The following is a 22,183-nucleotide window of genomic DNA, read 5'->3' on the forward strand; positions in this document are numbered from 1 at the left end:
CCCAGAGCTGAAGGGGAATCCGCCAGCTAGTCCCCCACCCCCGTCCGTAAGCTGCGCTAAACCTGCAGTTCTGGGAGGGGCAAGGAGCACCGCAATACATTTAAGGGGTATTCTATATACTTCCCCATTAGCTAGTAATTTGCATTCTTCTGCCCTTGTAATGCATATTCCTTTCCTCAAGGACCCCCGTTTCTGGACTGCAGCGCACGGCGGTGACAGGGAGTTCCAGCTGAGGGTCCAGAAACACGATAGTACGAGGAGGGTGGGTACACAGCAGACACCATCACCTGTTGATCCTGCTATGTAAGTGCGGGCGCAGTGATCCCGAGCCGATGACTCTGCCAGCCATGCCAGTAGAGCGCAGCCATGTGTGCACGGGATTTACAGTGTCCCTGAAGGGAGATGGGCGGGGATCTCTGGATTGCAATGGCATACCACAGACTACTTGTAATGGACGGGCATAGGATGACTACTTATAAGCAAACGTAGGTGCAGAGTAGACTCATACAAAACACCAAATTCTAATGGCCCTTCCACACAGGAGAGATAGTGGTGACCCAATTGCTGGTATGAAAAAAAAAATTAAAGAAAAACCGCTAAAAACAGTTAATCATGCGGGAACATTAAAAGTATACTTCTTCCTGGTCACTTCCATCGCAAGCAGCACAAGAATAGCTTCTTGGAGGGGAAAGTAATGTTGTCCAATAGGACGAAAAAGCTTTATTCCCTATGGATTGCCACATGCCCAACCTCACCCTTTATTAAAACCTTTAAGCCATTCTAACAGTAGCTGCCACTTTCTTAATCATTGTAAAAGGCCAAATATAACCTGGAAATCTCCGGGAACTATAGAATATACTGATGCCTTTCATCCTGTCCCAAAGAGCTTCCACAAGGAACTGCAGCGCGGCAGCCGCCACCAACCAGGGAGCGACACGTTTCACAACCAACTAGTTTATGCAATTCACAGATCAGTGTCAAACATTACAAAAGGTGTTCACTTTAGAGTTTGGGTTATCCCCCATCCACAGGATCAGTGGGGTCTCACTGCTAAGACACCCACTTACATGCTGCACCCCGCAGTGAGGAGGAGCCAGATTGGAGTGAAGGTAGCGCATGCACAGTGCCAATCCATTTACATTCAACGGAACTGCTGGAGATGGCCGAGGTACAAGCGATCGGCGACTTCTGTCAACTCCATTGAAATGAAAGCAGTAGCAGACAGAGTTACCCCCATCACGTGGATATAGGGAACAACTTTAGATTTGGGATAACCCTTTAAAAAAAAAAAACCAAAAAAAAACACAAAACACCACTTTGTATATTAAAGGGATTTTCCAAGACTCGAATACTAATGACTTAGGATAGGTCATCAATATCAGATTAGTGTGGAGCCAACTCTCCCACAATGAGCTCGTTGGAAGGGCCCTGGCCCTCGTTCGAGCGCTGCGACCTCATGACAGTGTACCAGGCACAGCACTATACACGGCTCAGTATTAGAACTTCCTCCTATTCACTGGGCCGAGAAAACCCAATGTGGAGGCCTAAGAAGCAGCTGCAACCCCTTCAGACAGCTGGTTGAGAGGGGTTCTAGGAAAAGAGCTTTCACCTATCTGATACTGAGGACAGAACATCAAAGTCTCAGAAAACCTCAGAAAGAATATACATTGTGAATGCAGGGACCCCCGCCGATCAGCTACAGGGATAACTTGATCTGAAATATCCCTATAAAGTTAGTAACACGAAGGTTCCACGATGTGACATAAGACCCCTACACAATGGTGCTGACAAAGAATATGGACAAGTTCAAGGTTTACGTTTCATCTAACTTTGCAGAAGGAACTCCGACCCATTAAAGTGAGTGCAGTCATTTTCCTTTTCATTGACAGATAGGCCTTAAAAAATAAAATAAAAATCCCAGAATGCCCTACTTTGATGCAGTTTCACAAACCAAGATTGCCCATCAAAATGAAAAAAAACCTCTCAGAATGCATGTGCGCCTCACTTACTGTCATGGGTCCATGAGAAACAGAAGCCATGATGCTAGCATGAAAGAGGTGTGACTAACGACCAGCCACATATAAAAGCCGCACAATACTGAAGAGTTGAAACAAGGGCTTTCAGATGCCCCCTCTGCAAATCCCAGGCCGCTCACCGGGGGTTTACATCTGTATTTGTAAGACTAAACTGAGAGGAATACAGAAAAACGTATAGATTTGGGCCTTGCCCGTGTAGCGGCTAATAGTGACCAATAATCACCCGAGAAAATGGGGCCTGTATTTGTAGAGGGCGCTGACCATATATGCAACTGCATGGATGGCGTGCGGCCCAAACATATTACATTTGTGCTGGTCCATCCGTGAGACTTTCGGCAGGACCCATACAGAATCCATCACCGCTTGGCCAGTCCTCATGTTCCCCCAACATATTTGGTTTCACCATGTCTGACTGTTCTCCCCTGAAGCGTCCAGAAGCCTGGGCAACACAGCGTTTAGAGGCGCTGAAACGCCCAAACATAGAACATGCACCACTCGAAAATCAACGGCGCTGAAAATCACTGCGATCGAGCGGCTGTCAGCGCCTGTGGGCAGTCCCATTGAAACCAATGGAAGCGTTGTAACACGAGTAGCGCGGTGCTCATATATTTTATGCAAGCATAAAGATAGTTAGTCATTTGCCAGTCATGTGGTGTAAAGAAAGGGGAAGGGGGGGGGGGGGGGAGCGCTTAGTCGTTCGCACACCTAGGATAGGTAAGATTACTCCCCTGACAGACCATCCATCGGCTGAATGAGCAAAATGACCAAATTTAAGTGCCCACCTGTGTATGTAAATGGACACAGTCCAAATGCAAACGACTCGCTTGTTCATTATGAACCGCTTCGTGTAATGGGACCCCAATGATCAGCTAATGTAAATAGCAGCCCTCCCAACATCTGCTTTTAAGAGTTGCGCAGTTGGATTTTAAGCTACCCGATCCTTTTGTTCTCCAGGAGATAAGCCACCGCTAGAGCTGTCCAGCAGCAGCTTACTCCCCTCAGACAGAACGCATGGATAGGGGATAACCTGCGATGGGACTAAACATGTAAGAGTGCCTTTACACACAGCTGATTTGCAACAGATTTCCCCCCATGAAACTTTGCAGCAAATCAGTGATGCATGAGAGCAGCCGGAGCCCGCTGCCGTGCCACCCCAATTATCCTGGTGTCACTTTGCTTCTGCAGATGTTTAGCATCCACAGCCGCACCCAGACAAGAGCGTGTGCGATCCACAGAGATGGCGGCGTGTTCTGGAGCTCGTCACACCGCTCCGCTTATCCTGACGAGGAATAAGAGCTTCCAGCCCTAATTAGGCTTCTACAGAACATCTCTAGGCGACCGGCAACCTGGCATTTGTCTGAACCCCAGGCAGAGAAAGGGTTATGTTAAAGGGAGCTTGTCCTGTTGGACAAGGTGTCTGCGGGCGGCAGGTTACATATATAGTTGGGGGATCCAGTATAAGGGGACCTTCACATCTGTGTTTGGAGCCTCCGTTCAGGACGACTGTCCAGTAAAATGCCAGATGGCTGAACGAAGACCTAACGGACGCCAATATAGTCAACGGGGTTCATTGGGTTCAGCCCTAGGATGGAGCCGATGGGTCAGAGGGTGCAGTTTTCCTGCTCCCTAAATTGAGCAGTGAAGCTGAACCCCCAAACACCAATGTGAAGGAGCTCTAACTTGTTTTATTTGTTTATATCCCTGCTCATTTTATGCTTTACAGTCAAGTGGGCAGTCCTATCAGTGACTGACAGCCATGGAGTAACATACAGTAGTAAGGCCAAAAAAAACCACATCCATCGAGTTCAGCCTATTACCCCCTAATGCTGATTTAATCTGGCAATTGGGATAATCCCCGCCACTCTGACCCTTCTGAAGTTAGGAGTATAATATATAACATTGTATCATTCAAGCAAAGCATCCAGGCTCCTTATTGAATCTGCCACCACATCCTCAGGCAGAGAGTTCCATAGTCTCAATGCTCTTACAGTAAAGAACCCCCTTTAAGTCGGAGTAGAAACCTCCTTTTCTCTACACATATATACACACATACTGTTTAAACTGCTTTCATACAAGCCTCCTTTTACTCCATATTTGGGGACTACAGAGCTAATAAAATCTATGTATCCATTTGTATGGCCATGACTTTGAAGCCCACATAAAAAAAAAAAAAGCCACATGCACTTTGTCCGTTTTTGCATTTTTTGGCATTGGGCAAATACAGATTTGTATTTAGCTAGTAGAAAATGAAAGCAATGATAGCGAAAGCGGATCAAACTATGAAGAAATAAGAATACATGGTTGCAGTGTTAACAAAAAAAAAAAAAAAAAGCCCATGTTGGCCATGTGACAATACGCTCCCATGAATATATATAGTTTTTTTTAAAAGCTTTTTATCCCTAATAAAACGGGCAAAAACACACGGGTAAAATCCATAAAGCCCCATGCCCACAGGCGGATTTGATTTATGGAACCTGCATGGGAGATCCGCAAATCAAGCCACCCATAGTGATGCATTAGCATCCGCAAAACAATTTAAAGCATGCGGATAAAATTGCAGAGTGCTTCATGTTTCCGCAGATCCCGCAGGGACAGCTTCTGTTGAAGTCAATGGAAGCAGTCCGATCTGTGGCGCACCCGCTGCTGTCACTGTGGATGTGCCGCGGGGAAGCAGGGGATTTAAAAAAACATAAAATTGCACTGCGCAGACGTCTGGTACTTCAGGACGCATCTGCCGTGCTGAAGAAAGAAAATCCGTCCGGCACGAAGGAGACCCGCGCTGGACCTGGACAGGTAAGAAAATGTATTTTCCGGTCCATGTCTGCGGGATTCAGCAGATGAAATCAGTGCGTGCCGGTGGACATTGGGCCTAAAAAGTGCCTGGTCCTTAAGGTACAACACAGCCTGGTCCTTACAGGGTTAAATAAACTCTACTAAATGTTTTTTCACAAAGTTGTATAATCAGTCTGCTCTATAACCTGCTGATTGCACATTTAGGGGGAAAAACGTCACCAAAACCCAAAAAAGAAGAAAATCCACCACAATAGCAAGATCCCCGTCCCTGCCATCACACGTAAAGATGGCTCAATAGCCCAACAAGGACAACTGGAAGCCAAGGTCTGCAGCGGTACGAGTGTAACAGCAGGCAGACTTGTCAGAAGTGCGTAATACGCAGTAACACAGGGCATTCAGCACTCTTGAGGAACGTTATATATGCAATATACACACACACACACACACACACACACACACACACACACACACGTGTGCTTTCACTGACGCCCTTCACTCCGTATTCTGCACACGTAATGTGAATACGTTGGTGGCTCTATGTTTCCAATACAATGTAACGTTACAGATTCCAGTCTATACTAACTCTGTAACGTGAAACCTAAACATGACCGCAGCGCTGTCCCATAAACCTACACGGTGTAATATAAGCAGTATTGGATGCAGAGTCGGCACGCAGATCTCCATTCTGCAGCATCCGTAGCGTTAGCTAGTAATGCCCCCGAGATCTCATAGCAACTAGGAGACACTTGGCTACATTACAGCACAATGCAGATAAGGACAGTGGGATACAGAGAGCGTGCTCGCTCTATGAGAGCTCTAGACTCCTGTCTAAAAGCCACTGAGCAACCTGCAGTACCCTGCAATACCCTCCGTACTAACGTGACATGGCTCCAACATTTCTATAATGACTGGCAGGCACCCCTCGCAATGGTCATATCCCTGCATGTGAGCGTAGCAGGGCATCATGGGATGGACAGTGGGCTGCACGACAACAAATAGGCGACGCTCCACTCCCAGAAGGCCATTTTCATGGCGGAAATGCTGCCATTGCAGAACTTGACAAAAACCGCGAGATTTCCGCCAGGAGAACCGTCGCAGAAAAACCCGCGGCGGCTTTGAAGCGGCCCGGCCTCTCGCTCTTCCGCTGCAGCCGGCACTCCCATAGAGGAGAGCGTGGCCGCAGCGAAAAAAAAAAAAAAAGAATGAACATGCTGCGGTCGGCAAATCCACGGCTGCGGTTGGCAAAGCCGCGCCACAGCGGCGGTTTCTGCCGGATTAGCCGCAGCAGATTTGTCGTCCCGTGTGGACGAGATGTTTGATCTCTCGTCCACATGGCTGGCTAATCCCGGGATTAGCGGCCGCATGTGGATTTGCCGCGGCAAAATTCCGCACGGAATTTCCGCGGCAAATCCGCTCCGTGTGAACCCAGCCTTACACAGGCCGATGATCAAAAACAAACATTTGTATGAAAGTATGTCTGAAAGCGTTCATGTAGGATGCCGACACTATTCTATACAAGTGGATGAGATATGTAGTATCCCGCACACTCGTGTTGCAAATTCATGCAAAGGCGGAAACTTCTTCTATAAGGGTATGTCCACATGGGACGGATTTGCTGCAGAGTGTCCGCAGCAGACAATCCACAGCACGGATTTGCTGCAGAGTGTCCGCAGCAGACAATCCACAGCACGGATTTGCTGCAGAGTGTCCGCAGCAGACAATCCACAGCACGGATTTGCTGCAGAGTGTCCGCAGCAGACAATCCACAGCACGGATTTGCTGCAGAGTGTCCGCAGCAGACAATCCACAGCACAAGAACTACACTATTTGGTGTGGATTTAACACAGAATTTGGTGCAGAATCTTTCTCCACCCTTATTTGAAGGGGTGGATTCTGCACAAAAAATCTGCTGTAATGGACCTGCTGCGAATTCCAATCCCACAGTGTGAGAACGAGATTGTTAAAGTCAATCACTTTGCCGCTTCAGTAAATGCCAAAGATTTTCCGTTAGGAGGGTCAGCAAGTAAAACCCATGGCAAGTCTTCCCCGTACGGACGTGCCCCAAGAAATCATTTTAAGACCGACTTGCTTTGAGCACCAAGGATAAAACCATGTGGGTCCTTCAGCACCTGTAAATTCGGGTACAGAATCCCATCCATCCAGCATAAAAATAGTCTGTCCCCATTCCATTGTGCTGTATAGCTGCACCCATTCAGTCCCTCCTGCGATGGTGGCTCTATAATCATGCCTGCCATATGTTTTTAAGTGGATATAACGAGAGAATGTTAATTATCAAGATCGTAATGCAAAAAGCCAAAATCCAAGGATAGTAAGAATATAATCCCATCAGTCTAAATCGTCGCCCAGAACCCAAATTCCAGTGTGACCTTTCTTGTATGTACAAAGAGCTTAGCGATGAATAAACACCAACAGTACGGAAGGACGGGAGGTTCTCAATGTCCGCTTGCGAGTCAAAGCCATGTAATCTCTGCACAGCGTTGTCGGCATAGAGGGAGCATGACCAAATGCAAGAATCCAGTTTAAGCGGGAATAAGGGGGAATGTTCCTCAATGGGCGTCTGATTCATTCAGGCTGAGGACAGCATTACATAACACAGTGCACAACCCTCCCAAGAGCAGACCTTGTAGCTACAGAAGGACAGGCACCCAATAAAGGGGATAATCGGCCATTTATAGAGGAACCCATCCAATTAGACATTCGACCCCTTCATACAAAGAGCAAGAAAATAAGTGGGTTCAACCTGACGGACTGCGGCGAGGCAAACGTGCCCAGATGAGATATCCGGGGTATCTTCATACTACCGGCACCCACTGCAACTATGATTTTGCAAACATGTTAACATTTTACTTAAGGCCTTAAGTAAAAGGCACACAGCAGAGCCGGATTTCACATGTGGAATCCGTCCCAGAGAGCAGCAGCGTTCGCGTGCACCCGCTTACTTTCGTCTTCATCTGTACTGCGGATGGTGATCACGGCTCGCCGTCAGACATGCGCAACAAATTTTTTTTTTAAATCCTACTTTTCGCCTAGCGATGACGTGGAATCTGTGACCTATCCACAATGTCAATTGCGAAAGGGACGCAGATCGGACGGCTTCCACTGACTTCAATGGAAGCCATTAGCATGGGATCTGAGCAAAAATAGAACATGCTGCGATATTCCCTCCGCTTGCAGAAACCGCAATTGGTATCCGCAAGTGTGCAGGAAGAATTGATTTCCCAAAGCATGCTATGGGCGGTAATTGCTGCGGATCCACCGTGCGGCAAATATCCACCCGTGCGCAGAAGGCCTAAGTCTCACTTTGTTCCTTAGGCCAGGCGCACACTACTCACATGGGTGAGAAAATCAGACAGATATTGTATTTGTAAACCTGCGATTTTACATAGGGATGCCATGAATTTTGCGGGGAAAACATATGACTGTGCTTATATTATTCATAAGCATGAAAATCGCATGTTGTTCCAATAGTAAAAATTGAAATTCAAATCATATGGCGAAAAAAACCAAAAACATTTACATGAAAGAATAAAGGCCGCCTGTACACGAGCGGGTCGGATCCGGCAGCGAGAATTCTCGCCGCGGGACCCGACCCGAGGGCCTGCAGGGACGAGCGCGTACTCACCCGCGCCTGGCGGCCCCAGCTCTTTCATGTGCCGGGAGCTGGCGGTCGGGTGAGTGCGTGCCCCGCACAAAAATAGGACATGCCGCGGTTTGTTTGCCGCGCGGCCAAACCGCGGCCGTCTGCATAGGAGTGCGTATTGTAATGCACTCCTATGTAAACTTTCAGTGGCGGAAATCCCGCGGCGGGATTTCCGCCCGTGTGCAGGTGGCCAAAGAGTTTAGTTTTTTTTGCTTTTTTAGGAAATGAACGGATCTTGATCAGAATCACGTTTTCACGCGTGAAACTTGCCCATAGAAACACACGGATACAACTATTCTGGAGCACCTTTGGTTAGACTCTACATTGTGCCTCTGTTATTCTTCCTATAAAATGGTGAATATATAGACAACTGGATGTTACCAGTCCGCTTGTCAAAAGGGCGTGTCCTCAACATAGGCTGACAATTAGTGCAGACACTGCCAGGCTGTATGGATGCGCCCTCTGACAAAGGGAATAGTAGTAACCTTACGTCAACTTCTACATAAATATCCAGGAGGAACAGAGAACGAGCCGCTCCAGAAGTATCACACGGGGAATTCAAGAATTTACTAAAACAGACCTGTCAGGAGCGTTGAGAGGTCCTCTATAAAGGGAATGTTATAGACCAGATAATATTGTATGTTAAAGTTGGATGGGGGGGGTAACTGATCAGTGAGGGTTTAACAGCTGGGACCTCCACTGATCCCAAGTGCAGGTCCGGTCGGCTCCCGAGGTCATGCAAGCACTCCATTCACTTCAACGTCAGCGCCAAAGCACTTGGAACGCAAACCTCCAATATAGTCAGCAGACTCTACTCAACTGACTCAGGGCAGACTGGACCCCGTTCTTGGGACCAGAGGGGGAGGGAGGGAGCCGGGGTCCTAAAGATCAGACCCCCACCGATCATAAAGCTATCCCCTGGCCTGTGTATAGGGCATCCAGAAGCATACAAAGTGCACAGCACACACTAAAACCGGAGTATCATATAGAAGGATTCTAATAGAGAACTGTAGAAATGCACAATTCATTGCAACATTTCAGGCCAACGCCCTTTATCAAACATGACATATAGCCAGAAACAAGTGCCAAATGAATCCACAGATCTGTCTGGATACAGTCGGCACCAACACCACGTCCCTGTGCGCAGAGGTCCCAAAGTCACAACAGACGTCTGGATCCAGACAGATCCATGGATTCATTTGGCACTTGTTTCTGGCTATGTCATGTTTGATAAAGGGCGTTGGCCCGAAACATTGCAATTAATAGCAGATTTCTGGAGTTCTGTAATAAACCTTATGAGCGTCCTATAGAAAGGTTCTCTGTGTGCTTCTGGATCTAGTGGAGTCTAACAGTGGGGCTCGGGGACACTGCACTATCAATCACACCGCTACTGTAGGTAGAGGATAACTTTATAACTTCTCACCAACGCCGAGCCTACATAGAAGTTAAGTGTGTTGGCACAGAATTGAGCGTTTCTGATCTCTAAAAGTAATGAACAGCCCCCAATATACAATGCAAAATAAACACCCTACAGTATTAGTCAGATTATTCCCTATTCTACATATTACCTGATCCATCGCTACAGTAGAGCATGCAGGGCCACGCCGATCACCATGACATGCAATGACCAGAGCCAGTGGCCACCGCTCTCTTCCCATAGGCTCACATTATCGTTATGACTGGTGGAGTAGCCGAATTCTCCATGTCTATGGTGAATTGCAAGCCCATTACTGAGACTGTTAGAGTATTTCTACCCTACAAAGGGTACAGTGCGAGCCATCAAACCGCATAAAGCGGAAGCTTGTCTATTTGCCATTGACTGTCACCTGCGGAAGTGCATGAAAACCCACGGCAGAACCTCCAAGTTTCAGCCCAGGATTTCTGTTGCAGATTAAGTGTCAGATCCACATCTGAAAGCCCCGACAAAAATCTAATAACTTATCTGAGATAGCCAAGACTACGGATCCCACATCATCCGATATTTATGGCATATCCACAAGATGTCATGTTCAGCTGCCATTGGTATGGTAAATATCTTCCCACAAAAATATCCATTTTAGTCACTTACATAGCGCAAACATATATAGCGCGCTGTACAGAAACTCATCACAACTAATACAGGTCAGAAAACAGACAGATCCTTTAAAGGGGTTGTACCAAGACTTCAAGTTCTCCCCAATACACAAGATAGAATATAGCTTGCTGATCGGGGGTCTCAGCAGCGAGACCCCAACCGTCATTCTCAAGAACTGGTTGGCCCATGTTCTCCTTTGCCTGTCACGGCGGGTGTTGCTTGTCCCTCCCTATTGATATCCGAATGAATGGAGTGCTGGCCAAGCAGGCGCGTTCAGTGCTCCATTAATTTCAATGGGACTGATGGAAATACTCTACTGCTTGCCGTTTGGATATCTTGGCAGTCCCATTGAAAGTGAATGGAGCGCTGGTGTGACCAGCGCTCCACTATCTCCTCCTCACTGCAGACAGTGCAGTAACCCCACAGTGAGGAGCACATGGGTGCCCCATTTTAGAGATCAACAGGGGCCTTAGCGGTGAGACCCCCACCGATCAGCAAGTTATTCCCTATCCTAGGGATAACATGAACTCTTGGTACAGCCCTTTAATAGGTGCTTCGTCTCAGTATATCTGGGGCCGCCCTCACCCAGCCCTCCAGGTAGTCATGTCCTACACAAGGCCATGGAAAGGACAAGTCTGCAAAGTCTTCATTTCCCATCTCTGCAGGTTGATAATCTGTTCCATCAGCCCGAAAATGGGACAAAGGATGCTAGAAGTTATTACTACAATCTGGGCTTTTAAAAACACAATGAGGCCAACGTGAAACTCCATGGTAAAAGTACAAGACCCGTCGCCCACCGTGGCATGCAAGAGGCTATTTGGAGAGGACCCATCGTCCCTCCGGACAGGTTATACCGCTAAGTCCTTGTATGCTCTTGCAGCATATTTTCCTAAAAACTTGCACTGCTCCTCCTAGAACTTTAGGAGTACACCAACAACTGGGTGTTACCATTTCCCTTGTCAAATGGGTGTGTCCTTAGTTTGGCACGGTCACTGCTTCAGAATGGTTGTATTATGGAGAGTACAAAAATCTACTAAAGCAGAGGAGAAAAGCAACATGTGCACCAACAAGGACTGTATATCTGCCATCAGTCCTAATACTGCAGTAACGTAATCCTACAAGACTTCCTGTCCTGCGGCAGAGGAAGATGGGACCAGCGGCGCCTCCCATCTAACGGAAGTCTGGAGGTTTTAGCAGCGTAAGGGGAGATGAACAGAATGGTGGCAAGTTACTTTTTTAACCACTTCAGGACTGCCGAATTCTAAACATCCTGAAGTGTGTATGGAGTGGGATCAGGGGCCAAGCCTGCTCCATACCCTCTGATAGTTGACAGCCGCCGGCAACTGTCACAGCGGTTAACCGTTTAGGTGCCGCAGTCAAAACTGACTGCATGTCTAAACAGCGGGAGGGGAGATGCCTCCTCCCACATCCTATTGGCACACCTTCCACCCCGCCATCCCAGTGTAATCAGAGGTGATCGATGGGCTAGCATGGCAGCCTAATAAAGGCTCCCATGGCTGCCACACAGATGACGTACAAGCCCCAGGAGCCTGAAACAAAAGTTAAAAATCATTATACACAGCAATACAGAATTGCGATTTTTTTTTTTTAATTTTTTTTTTTAAACTCCCAGCTCCCAAAAAATGACTGAAAAGTGATTAAAAAGATGCATGTTCCCCAAAATGGTAATAAAACGATAACTCACTTCACAAAAAAAAAAAAAAAGCCCTTGCACAGCCCAATTGATGGAAAACAAGTTACTGCTCTCAATACGGTCACGGAAAGCCCCCTGCGAGTGTCTCCCGATAGATGCCATGTGCGTTTCTATCACAGTGCAGCAAACAAAACTGCACATGCGAGTGGCATTACTTATGAGGCGGCAGTGCCAGCGCATGCGCCACCCCTATAGTGCAGCGTCTGTTCAGCTTCCGGGGAGACCTTTCCCAGACAATAGCGCAGCAGGCCGTACTATTAGGGGATTGTTAAAACTGCATAGTGCTTTATTTAAAAGAAAAAAAAATCCTTCCATAACTCCCACGATCCTCTGCAACTCCGGTTCCAACGGTGCCCAGTCCCCAAAAGCAGCGAGGACATCCCTTCAGAGGGTCACGTTAGGGCTGCCGCATGCCACCGACTGACTAAGTTACATGCAGCTGGTAGTTGTCTGCAGCAGTCATATGTGCCAGTGGCGGGATGTCATCATGGGACCAAAACACTTTCTTTAGGTTTTTATTTAGTGCTGGGATGTTACATTGAATTTGCTCCTTTAACCCCTTAGTGACCAAGCCTGTTTGCACCTTATTGACCAAGGCAAATTTTGGAAATCTGATGTATGACTAACATATCCAAGTGAATGTGACATTCGCCACATATTATACTTCATTTAGGTGGCAAAAACAGGCCCACAGTATTTGCGTATATTAAAAGCGCCAAAATTGGAGACATTTTGAAAACATTTTCAACTGCAATATGTGCAAACATACTGTACAAGTTTATGATAAGATATACATTTCCATCTGTTTATTGTGGAAGCACATTGGAAAAAAGTTTTTTTTTTGTAACCCTTTAGGAGTTGTACAAATTTAACATTAATTATTAACATTTTGAGGAACATTTTGCAGAGACTCATAGGTGTCAGAATGATAGATGCCCCCACAAATGACCTCATTTTAAAAAAATACACCCCTTAATATTTTCATTGAGAGGGGTCAGGAGTATTTTGACCGCACAGTTTTTTTTTTACCAGGGGTTATTGCAGTTTAGAGAAGAAAAAAAAAATATTTTCGCAAATATGTGATTTTAAAAGACAGGGTTTTTTCTTTCTATAGTGCACATAAAAATGAGGATTTGCACCCCAAAATGGATACCCCCGCTTGTCCTGTGTTCAGAAACATACCCATTGTGGCCCTAAACTTATGTATGGATGCACAACGGGGCCCAAACCGAAAGGAGCAGCCGGTGGTTTTCAGAACAGACATTTTGCTTGAAGGTGTTTTAGACCCCACTGCCCACTTGTAGAGTCCGTGAGCTGCCAAAACGACAGAGAACCCCCACAAATGACCCCATTTAAATTCATCTAGGGGTGTACTCCTGTTTTGCTTATATTCAAAAACATTTGTGTAATCCAATGCATTTGATTCATCTGCAGAATCCGCAATTCCTATCTGGTCATGCGAGACCGGCCTAAGGTAAATCGCTACCTTTTTATCACATGACCGGGGACCGCTCAACGAGGCCACCGCTCACTGCTCCAGGCTCTCCGCTACCTTTAGTAGCAAGAAGATTTTACATTTCCCGGGCCCTCCCCAGCTCCTGTGCTTGCGCAGAAGCCAGGAAAAGGTCCGCGGATAAATATCCGTTGGGAACATTACCAGAAGCCTTAAGTAATTTCACCTACCCTCCCGAATCTGATCTGTGACGGGAGGTGAAACTAACTTTTTTTCTGATGACCTTTATTAGATTTTTAGTTTCCCCAGTAATCCTCTGCTTTTGCGCATGTGTCCACCATTAGCCAGGGTAAGGTCCGCAGATAAATCCGGGGGCCATATACAATTTCATCTCCCATCACGGATTTGATCCGTGAGGGAAGATGAAACGTAAATCTTCTTTTACATTACATGATCGTCATTATCCGTTGGATAACAGCGATCACATGACCGGGGACTGCATACTGCTGCAGCCCCCCGGTGACACCCCCCTGCCTTCAGCTAGTTTTGCAAACCGGGAGATTTTAAATTTCCCGGGCTCCCACGCCTTTGCGCATGTGCCCGACATTTTACATCTGGAGCACATGCACAGAAAACGGCGTCAGGTCCTGGCAGGAGGAGAGTAGTTTCAGATGAAACCTTAATTTTTTTTTTTTTTTTACTTTCATGCGATCGCTGTTATCCATTGGATAATGGCGATCGCATGACCAGAAGTCGCACACCGTGGCCCCCCATGAAAGCTCCAGGCCATCAGCTACTTCTGGCAACCGATAGGGAGCTGTCACAGTCTCACAACCCCAGAGCTTTAGTCTATAGGGAGAGCATATTTTTACGGCCCTGGGGATTAAAGCCCAGACACCCAGGACGTGAAAACATGTATGGGTGGTCACGGAGGGGTTAAGCATGGCACCAATACAAATGCAAAGTTAATGTGATTGTGCCCTGTATGACCTGCACAGAGGGTTAGTATGGATGTCACACGACTTCATCCACAAGGAAACTGTTTTCTTTACAGCACTGCTTTATCAGATTGTTGGAGCTTCACTGTTAGACTAAAGTTTTTGAAAACCGCTATATAGATGCCGGTCCTGCAGCAAGAAAGCCCCGCCTGGAGGGGGACACAATGTGGATGAGGATTCTTCCAGCAGGCTATAGTCCATGCACTGAGCCTCACAAACCAGAGGGAAAACTCCACATTGGTTTACTATACAGACATATTGCTGAATGTACATGCAAGAGCTTCCCAATGCAGACCCCCCCCCCCCCCGCCCCCCTGTGCCCGAGCCCAACTGCCACGAGAGCCATTATTTCAGTATTTCTACTCATCATGCATTTAAATGGGCGATTCAGAGATTTAAATTTCTTACCACCACTTCGGAGCCTGAGGAGCCACTTCCGGTAAGAAGTCACGTGGCATTGCGGGCGGCCCATGTCGTCATGGGTGAGGGACAGCTGTTGTCTCATAATTAAAGCAAGCCCCTCTTTATCACTGCATAGGCAGCAAAAGAAAGAGGGGCTTGCTTAATTATTAAAATGAGCCAACAGCCCGTCCCTCATCTGATGTCACCGACACCAGCGATACCCCATGACGCCTTGTCAGAACACAGCCGGACGTGGCCGGTCTGACTCCAAAGGGCCAGTAAGAGGTTGAATCCTCAGATAGCCCCTTAACAGACGCCCGAGACTAAAGGCCCGTTTACACTGCACAATTATCACACAAACCGGTAGTTAGATTGCACAACTATCGTGCTAATTACTCAGTGTGTACACGTGCAGTCAAAGAACAGTCTGCGAGTTTGCATCTGGTCTGCCGCTGCATTGGCCTACGTAAATAGGCAGTCGCTCACCTATGAATGACTACCTGTTCGCTGTGAATGGAAGCAGGCCATCCGGGACAATCTAAGTCCCACTGAACCTCCATTGACTGCCCGACCCGCGCTCCTGTGGGAAAGCACAGGCGTGATCACCGCTGGGACAACTGCCGGGCACTCTACAGCATCCAGTCGTCCTGTGTAAAAGGGCCTTTAGGGTCCCTTCACACCTAAGTCAGAGGTTACGTTCAGAAACAAACATTGTTGCTAAAATCCGGGTCGAAGTAAAGTGCCAATTCACCCTAGGGAAATGAATAAAGGCATAACGGAACCAGGATGAACCCCTTTATAGTCAAAGGGACCCATTCCAGCGTTGTTTGGGTCTGGCTCATGCCAGATTCGGCAGTTCTTGTTTTACTGTTGACTCCTGGGACGGAACCGAATAAAGGAATTGCTACAGTGCAAGTGTGAACGAGTCATTGAACCTCAAACGGGTTCTTTTACACAGAGCGAAAAATCCTTCAAAATAAGGGAAAGATGACAGTCGTTTGCTATAGAATGCAGGCCGCTTACACGCAGGTAAAATTTTTCGTCATTCGCTTATCATTCCCATTTACTGGCAGTGTCAACTTGCCAACTGAATGAGGATTTCACCGTCTGCATAGAATAATTAGCGAACAAATCACCACCCATTATTGAAGCGCTGGACGTTTTTACACTGCATAATTCCGTTCAAATTTGTACTAATTTTTTTGAAGATCATCGTTCCGTGTAAAAGGGCCTCAATATGATAGTATTTAGACCCAAAGCTTGTTAAAGGGTTTGTTTTTTTTTCCTTTAAAGGGGGGGGGGGGGTGTTCCACTTACCAGACAACATTCCCCCTTATAGCACCAACCCTGCTGCTATAAGAAAAGGATCAATACTTACTCCTTTCTCGGCCACCACGATCAAATCCAGCCGTGGTCCCGGTGTTTTTTTGTGCCAAATGACGTCAGCAGAAGTCACCTGACCGCGGCGGCGTCACTGTTCTGAACTACTAAGGCCCAGGATGTGAGTGCTAATGCCAAGAGAATGAGCGGTGATGTTGCGGCCTCTGATTGGCTGCAGCAGTCAGGTGGATTCTGTTGACATCCTCTGCACAACAACGGGACACGGCGGGGCTGCGCAGATAGATTGCAGCAGTAGAGGAGGGGTAAGTACTGACCCTTTTATTTTAGCAGCGTTGGTACAAAAGGGGTAATGTTGTCTGGTAACGGGACAACCCCTTTCACACCTGGTAAACGATACTCTAATGTTTTCGTTTTTACCCAGCGAGTGCCATGGGCTATTCGACCTTGCCAGCAAGACCGCACCAGCCAATACGTCTTAGGAAGCAAATACACAAATGCCAACACAGGCTTGCATTTTCATTATATTTTGCATTAGAACAGCCATTAAACTACTTTCCACCCAAAATGTGTGGGACCCTAAAAGGGAAGAAACATCCTTAATGTGAAATAGAAAACCCAAATGTTGCTTTATTTATTTGTGTTTTCCCCAACAGTAACCAGGCCGTGGGGCGACAGCTGTGTACTGCCGCTTGTGGCTTTGGGTGTCAGTTGTGGTTTACGGGTCTGCAACGCCTAAGAGTAACGCCTGCTGATCTATATAGTTGGAAGCTTTCCGTTGTGATACAATAATGGTTGACAAAGTGGTCATAACAGATTTACAGGGATGGGCAACCACAAGGCCTTCGGATATTAATCAGGCCAAACAAAAGGCGATTTGAAAAAAAAAACACAAAACACAACTCAAACCAAAAAGTTGTGTGCTAATGTAATATTCCTGGATGGACTTCCATGCCCGAGCTTCATGGCTACCAATCATGCAAGGACAAGGTTTCAGTACTGCAAACCCCACTTGCCAATGAGGCCTTTATTTCCTGCAAGTGCATTTAACGACAGGATACATACGGCCAAAGGCGGCATTTTTTATCCCAATTTTGTAAGCCAAAAAAAAATACAAAAACAACATACTAGAAATATTTGTAGAGCTTGTAAGCTTCGGACTCGGTGATGCTAAATACTGACGTGTGAAAGTGGCTAAGACAGAACAGGCGAGGATTTAGTCCGGTGTCAGCAATCCTCGGCTAAACCTTTCTATGTGCTCCTGGATTGAGATAATTCAACTACAGACTTAACCCCTCCGCATTTACGGGTACTTACACGGCTATTTTCATGCGGGATTTCTGTGTGTTGCGAGATGCACGTGAAGAACCGCCCATTGTTTTAGTTGCGTGTAATTACACGGCCAATTTTTTTTCTAGCAGCAACATTGTGAGAAACCAAAAATCGCAGCAGGTTCCATTTTTGGGCAATTCTGTTCAAGAATCGCACATTATTCCTTATAGAAGCCGGGGAAAAAATGGCATCGCGCTCGCATGTAAACGTGAGTTCGATGTGACTTCTAGTTTTACTTGTGCAACAATGTAATGTGCGTTTTGCAAAAAAAAAAGTGCATGAAAAAAAACAAAAACGCAGATTAACAGGTGAAATGAGAATTTTCTGGACCGATATCGCACTCGCCAAAGCAAGTACAACCTAAATGTACGTAAAAAAATTTTTTTTATTTTTTTTATTTTTTTAAATCACCAATATTAAGGGAGAGTGTGACATTGGGCCGAGAAACTCAGATATTGCACTTGCAAACCTGCGATATTCCACACAATGGCGATACGCTTTTCTCGCAAAACTTATCACATGCGATTTATATGCGCATGAAAAGCGCATGTTGCTCCAATAGTAAAAATAGAGAATTGCATTTACACACGAGTGCGAATAAAAAATAATAAAAATTTTGCGTTCCCATAGGGAATGAAAAGTGATTGACAGAATGGGCAAAAATAGAACATGCTGCGATTTTTCTACCGCTTGACTACGAGAGCAGGATTGCACATTCATTTAGAATCTCGCAACGTACTGAATTCGCACGTGAAAAATGACCTGGGTAAATACACCGCAGCACTGAATTAAGGCCCTCAATGCATTTAAACCTGAATCTCATAATGCCACGGACTGCAACCAGCAAGCAGGCTGGCCTACACTACACGGATACACAGCAGCTGCTATTAAACAGTTACAGCCTCTATTATTCCACATTTATATATCAGATTTTCAGGCAAAAACAGAAAAGCCTGGTGAGGTGGGAAGCAGACGCCATGCAGGGCCCGGATGTGGCCACATTCTCCCCCCGCCGGCATTGTGTTGTGCAGGAGACAAATCAGCAAAAAATCACGTAAAGAAGCGAGGAGGAGAGAGAAAGCTGCTGAAAATGGTAACTAAGGGGGAAGCGAGGCCGAGACGGGAAGCGAGGCGCCTTGTCACACAAGGAAAAGGAGGTTAACATGTAAAACGAAAGGCTCAGACGCCATCTTGTTGCAGTAACCGGGCCTAGGATCTGACACTTCCCATTCATTCCTCACCGAGGCGTGGACACCTTCTAGGACCCCCATTAACCCCTTCATTACATCTGCCTGCAAGAACATGCAAAGACGGAGAAAATACACCATCAAGTCCAACATACTAATTAGGGCTATACAGCTGCTTGTCAGCCGGGCCACCTAATGACGGCCCATTAGCCGCAGGTCCGATTTAACCGTTACTAGCTTCCCCATTTTACCATTTCCTGTCAATAGAAATACACAGAGACCAAAAAGGAAGATAAGCGAATGAGGAGGAGGGGGTGGTCTAGAATGCAGCTGACAAGCAGAAACAAAGGGTTAAGCAGAGACAGTATGCAATAGGGGCGAACCTAGATCTATGGTTAGAAAGGGTTAAACAAAAAAGGGCCCTATTCTAATTCTAAGTGGGGGTGGGGGGTTAGGATACATTTGATCTGCAGAAAAAGGTTACGCAAAAAGGGGGACAGCCTAGATGTGCAGTAAGGGTTAGGCAAAAAGGGGGATAGCCTAGATGTGCAGTAAGGGTTAGGCAAAAAGGGGGATAGCCTAGATGTGCAGTAAGGGTTAAGCAAAAAGGGGGATAGCCTAGATGTACAGTAAGGGTTAAGCAGAAAGGGGGATAGCCTAGATGTACAGTAAGGGTTAAGCAAAAAGGGGGGCAGCCTAGATGTACAGTAAGGGTTAAGCAAAAAGGGGGCAGCCTAGATGTACAGTAAGGGTTAAGCAGAAAAGGGGGGATAGCCTAGATATACAGTAAGGGTTAAGCAAAAAAGGGGGGATAGCCTAGATGTGCAGTAAGGGTTAAGCAAAAAAGGGGGGATAGCCTAGATGTGCAGTAAGGGTTAAGCAAAAAGGGGGGATAGCCTAGATGTGCAGTAAGGGTTAAGCAAAAAGGGGGGATAGCCTAGATGTGCAGTAAGGGTTAAGCAAAAAGGGGGGATAGCCTAGATGTGCAGTAAGGGTTAAGCAAAAAGGGGGGAATAGCCTAGATGTACAGTAAGGGTTAAGCAAAAAGGGGGGATAGCCTAGATGTACAGGAAGGGTTAAGCAGAAAGGGGGATAGCCTAGATGTACAGGAAGGGTTAAGCAGAAAGGGGGGTAGCCTAGATGTGCAGTAAGGGTTAAGCAGAAAGGGGGGTAGCCTAGATGTACAGTAAGGGTTAAGCAGAAAGGGGGGATAGCCTAGATGTGCAGTAAGGGTTAAGCAGAAAGGGGGGTAGCCTAGATGTGCAGGAAGGGTTAAGCAGAAAGGGGGGTAGCCTAGATGTGCAGGAAGGGTTAAGCAGAAAGGGGGGTAGCCTAGATGTACAGTAAGGGTTAAGCAGAAAGGGGGATAGCCTAGATGTGCAGTAAGAAAAGGTTAAGAAAAAAAAAAGATAGTATGCAATATGTAAGGGGGGACACAGCCTAGGAGGTGTTCGAGCTGCAGAAAGTAAAGGGTTAAACAGCCCGTCTTCTGCATCCTATACTAAGCTGCAACTTGAAAGGCCCAAGAAAAAAAAACAACAGAAACCTAAAAAGCGTCACCGGGGAGGCCTAAATCCTACGGGGGGCCAGCCAAGTGCCGGCCGTGAACATGGCGGCCTGTATGTGGCATTCTACCCCGACATTCCCGCGTTCAGGTCCCTCCCTTTTCCCCGTCGCCTTCAAGGGTAGAAAAAAAAAAAAAAAGCAAGAGTCCACCATTATTTTGCGGCACGTCTGGGAAGCGTTCTGCAGCAGCCGGCGGCGGGCATGCGCCCGCACAATCCATCGCAGATTATACACACTGCAGAAATTGGCCGGATTAGATAGATTACTAATCTAATCAAAAACGAAGCGGCGGCGCTGGCGGACGGCGGCCCTGCTTTTTTTTTTTTTCCTCCTGAAGGCAAATCACACAGCCATGTAAATAAGGAACAGGCGATTGTAACAAAATGTCTCCGCTGCGCCCTCCTCCTCCGCCGCCCTCCTGGCAGCCTGGTGCCTTCTAATAGGAGGATTACTACATCACCCCCAGACTGATACATTGTGCCCACCTGTCCCGGGATACAAGCTGATACAATGTATCAATCTACAATATTATGGGGAAGAGCAAGAAAGCCGCCCTCCCCCACCCCAAACAGCTGCTTCCTCTGTGGGGGAGGGGAAAATCCTAAATCTTTAATATAATAGAGGGGGAGGGGAAGAAAAATGTCTGCAGGGTGGGTGAGGGGCACGGCAGCGGCGGACAACAAGTCCCAGCACCACCACAAGCCGTCATCTGGGGCTCCGGCAGACCTTTCTACGTGACAGATCGTCCGCGATCGCATCGGGCGACGGCTGGGAGGGCAGAGCTCCGTCTTACCTGCTCTCCGGCCAATGTGTGAGCATCCACGGCGGTGTGGGCGCCCCTCCTCGGCCTCTCTCCGTGCCCCAGGGGCTGCAGTCCGCGCTCGGCTTCCTTCTCCTTCCTTTCCCCGGAGGCCCACAGCGTGCTCCGAGCCTCTAGGAGGGCGTCTGGGAGGTGAAGGGCGGCCGGAGGGGGGGACGGGGAGGATGAGGGGAGCAGGAGACGTGCTGGGCGGTGACGGGAGGACGGGCGGCGGCTTCCTCTGGGTCTTCGCCGGTGACTAGCTCCCGTCCTCGGTGAGGTGACGCAGCCCGCACTGCCGCCGACGGAAAGGGAGAGACGGAAAATACAGCACAGCGCGCGCAGACCGCCGTCCCCTCACAGCTCTTCAGCCATCGAGCAGAGATGGGCGCGGTAACCCTGCGGACAGCGCCGGGAAACCCCACGCACGAGCAGGCGGAGCCGAGCAGGAAAGGGGCGGGATCACAAGGGGGAGACGTCATGACGCAGCGCGGCGGCAGGAGCACGCTGAGGCTGGATGGGAGATGGAGACTGTGATAGAGCGAGGACAGCGGTGTTGTATAGAGGGAGTGCTAGAGAGGACAGTGATGTTTAGAGGTGGAGAGAGTTGTAGAGGACCGTGGTAAAGAGACATTTATATAAAGGACTGTGTTATATGGAGACAGTGCTAGAGAGGACTTATATAGAGACAGGAGACAGTGCTAGAGAGGACTGTGGTATAGAGACAGTTATAGAAAGGACTGTGGTATATGGAGACAGTGCTAGAGAGGACTGTGGTATATGGAGGTGGAGACAGTTCTAGAGAGGACTGTGGTATAGGGAGACAGTGC

General features: G+C 47.5%; 1 protein-coding gene across 1 annotated transcript in view; it reads right to left on the minus strand.

Annotated features, from left to right (window-relative positions):
- Positions 1 to 21,779, minus strand: part of GNB1 (G protein subunit beta 1) — a 66,825-nt gene extending 45,046 nt beyond the window's left edge. Inside the window, exon 1 of the mRNA XM_066606835.1 lies at positions 21,348 to 21,779. The gene's annotated coding sequence lies outside the window, so the exon portion shown is untranslated. The remainder of the gene's footprint in view (positions 1 to 21,347) is intronic.
- Positions 21,780 to 22,183: the final 404 nt, after the last annotated feature.

This window comes from Eleutherodactylus coqui, chromosome 6 (assembly GCF_035609145.1).
Source record: "Eleutherodactylus coqui strain aEleCoq1 chromosome 6, aEleCoq1.hap1, whole genome shotgun sequence".
NCBI classification, from domain to species: domain Eukaryota; kingdom Metazoa; phylum Chordata; class Amphibia; order Anura; family Eleutherodactylidae; genus Eleutherodactylus; species Eleutherodactylus coqui.